The sequence below is a fragment of the Anoplophora glabripennis genome, unplaced genomic scaffold, assembly GCF_000390285.2.
Source record: "Anoplophora glabripennis isolate ALB-LARVAE unplaced genomic scaffold, Agla_2.0 scaffold818, whole genome shotgun sequence".
NCBI classification, from domain to species: Eukaryota; Metazoa; Arthropoda; class Insecta; order Coleoptera; family Cerambycidae; genus Anoplophora; species Anoplophora glabripennis.
The window spans coordinates 151,110-154,864 of NW_019416902.1; positions in this window are offsets into that span (position 1 = coordinate 151,110).

Below are 3,755 nucleotides of genomic sequence, written 5' to 3' on the forward strand. Positions count from 1 at the left end.
AATTTTGGCTTTGACTGCAGACCCGACTTTATTTAGAATTTTGTTAGTTAACTTAGACAGTCGTCTAACGCTTTGGCAATATATATATATATATATATATATATGTATACGATAGTCTTATCTTTTTTATTATTTAGAACTACAGTGGTTTCCAATGAAATAAACCGATTTAGATCAAGATATATTCAGTACATTCAAACAAAATCTTAATAACATGATGCAGCGTATCGAATTATAGAGAAGTAATGAATGCTACAAAAGTAATTATTGCAAAAGCTGTATTCTGGTCTAGGGATTATCAAGCGGATATTGCTACGCGAAAGGTCTTTGCAACACAGAATAAGCCATGGTGACATCATCTCTTTCAACTGCGTCAACAGGTAGAGAGAAACTATATTTATTATAATATACATTACTTTCAATCTTCATTAAATGAAAACTATTTGTAACAAGATATGAGTTGTTGATTTAACATTTTTTTGTGACGGTAGGTATACTCGATTAAAAGTAAGCAATTAAACTGTTCTAACATTTACAAAAAATTTCTATAACTACCTACCTACCTACCATAATAAAGAAAAAATTTTTTATGAAATATTAAAATTGGAGTACATAGTATAATTTATCTTTTAAGTTATATGACAAATTATTCAAATTTTTATTTAATTTATTATATATTATATATGTTATAAACAAATCTACCTGTTTTGCTTAAAATTGTTTGTCTTATAATTTGGTTGCAAAGTAAAGGCTAAGTAGTGAATTATTAAATAATTTAATCATGCGTAGGAGTAATACTGGAGTAAAACTGTATTTAATGCTTTCCATTTTCCTATACAGAATTCGAAATAATTAAAAACGAAATTTTCCTTATTTAGCAAATAAGGCCATCTCGTCATTTAAAACCCTCTTAAAATGAGAAACGTTGCTTTTAATTTCACAGAAAATCTTTACAAAACTTTAGGATCAATATAAATTTCTTTAGACGGAACCTCTATGAAAGATTTATAAAGATATTTCGAATTCCAGAAACCCTTACAAAATAAATTTGTTAAAAATATTCAGTACCTACGTATCATGAGTTCATTGACTGATAGAAATTTTTCCCGTGGTCACGTAGCTAGTGTAATTTTACGACAATTCCCTTTAAAATTTCTCATTAATTTACTCCTTTAAAAAGCTTACCATTTATTGTATTAATTACAATATGAAATGAAGTTAAATTTATATAAATTAAGTCACATTTTAACTGACAAACTGGTTTATTTTCTCTATATTTATTTAAATATAGAAAATAACAAACAGATTAACCGATATATTTTAAAATTTTATTAGGTGTTAGAACAAGGTACATATTAGATAATTATCGTACAGGTAGAGAGAACAAACATTTTATCAAACTATATCATAAGACTAATTATATAATAATTGGTACAAATAAAAACCTTATTTACTTACTTTATTTTTATTAGATCCCTTGATACTTATAATGTAGTAATTTTTCTGAGTGTATTTACGTGACGGAGCGTCTTAGTGAATCAATATTGGAAAAAATATAAGAATGCAACGGCTTCAACTTCAGCTCTCATAATTGATAATAAATTTTTAGCTTTATTGGACTTATTCAGCTCTATAAATGTCAAAGGTCGTTCTCCTTTATTCATATAACTAGCACTAAATCAAATCTGGCTGATTATTGTTACCGTTTTCCATAAAGTACCTACCAAAGGAGATATTTTTGTATAGTAACGGTACTTAAGTGTATTAACTAAATTTACATTTATTAATTTTCTTACTTATTATGGACATCGATGTCGTAATACAATGATAAGAAGTCAAATTGAAGCATTGACTCTTTTTTATAAATGTTTTGATAATTTTATTAAAATTTCAAAATAACATATTTGAGCAATTTTACAGCAAAAACCAGGCATAGTGCGCCAAAGTCAATCAGCTAGTATATCAGCTAGTATTGTTGTTTTTTATTTTAAGTAGGCTTTGGCACCTAGTTACTATTACTATCAAAGTTATTATTTTAATGGTAATGATAAAAAGTAATAGTTATTTTATTTCTGGAAATGTTTTAACACATACTGAATACAATTAAAAAAGGAAAACAACAAGAATAACTAATTATTACCAACAGGAAATTAAAATTTAAGGAAAATAAAATCAGAATAAGTGTTTGAAATGTCCTCCATTTTCACGAATACAAAAACGAATTCTTTTTTGCAATGAAAACAATATATTTTTCAAAAGTTCTGAATCGTCTTTTAGATGGTTGAAAACATCAACAATCTTTTGTCTTAGATGTTCTGCTGAATTTATTTCTGTTTCATATACTTTTTGTTTGGCATAGCTCCAAACTACATAATCAAGAGGATTAAGGTCTGGTGACCTTGGAGGCCAGTGAATTGGAGCATCTGCACCTCGACCAATCCATCGCTCAGGAAAATTGTCATGAAGCCACTCTCTTCATATTCGAGTAAAATGTGGTGGAGCGCCATCATGCATGAAATAATTATTATTTCTTGCTAATAGTGGAATATCATCTTCAATAATTTCGAACGGATTATTTCTTAAAAAATCTAAATAATTGGTGCCATTTAAATTACCATCCAGAATGTGGTATCCTATTAGCTAATTCCCCATCGTGGCAGCCCAAACATTTACTTTAAATAAATGTTGAAAATGGGACTCCTTTTTGGCCCTAGGATTTTCTTTAAATGCTCATTATGAGTATTAAACACTCCTGTTCGAGTGAAAATCGCTTCGTCCGTAAAAAGGATAGATCGTAGAAAATTCGGATTTTCATTTTGTCCTTCTTCCAGCAATTGACAAAAATCAGTTCGGAGCTCATAAATAATCATTTGGTAATAATTCTTGCACTTTTGTGTAATGATATGGGAGTAACTGTTGCTCTTTTAAAACTTCCCAAGTACCACACAAGCACACATTTGCTCTTTGTGATAATTTTCTGATACTTACTCACTGAGGGCTTCTGAAATACCATATCTAATATAATTTACTTTTTTGGTTTAAACGAGCCTGTCTCCCGGCATCGCCTTTCAACGGCCAAAAATGTATTTCTATTTGGCAATCTGCGACCAGGAAATTTTTCCGAATATCGCTTTACAGCAGCAACACTGTTCCCTAAACATTCGCCCTAAAGTTAACAACATATCGGTATATTCTGAGTTTGAATAATTATTACCGTTATTCATACTGTAGCAAGTAGAAATTTCAAATTACACGAATTAAAATAAGTACTTATTCTGATAATGCACATAACACTTTCATTTGACACAAGCCTTCTTGAAATAAAAAACAGTAATTTGGGATACTAACTGCTTGACTTTGGCGCACTATTCCTGGTTTTTCTCGAAAACTGGCAAATTTTAACACTTCTTACAAGAGCACCTTTTTTGTTTAGAATAAAATTTGCCATAACAGCAAGTGACAAAAGAGGCAAAAAGATTAACCTCTAAAAGTTAGGACCTAAAATGTTTCCGCGGAGTACTGCACTGAACACCCTGTATAATATAGCCAAAAATTAATAACTCCAGAGCATTTAGCATCCCCAGAAACCCTACATAACAAAATTTCAGTTCATTATAAAAAATTATTTTCATCGCCCTGTATCTTGATATCGGAAAAAGATACGCCCACGGCCCATAGGAACAAATTGTAATATTTTTTGAAATTCTATCAAGCCCCTAATTTATGTCAGTGTTATTCAGAACACCCTGTCTAGC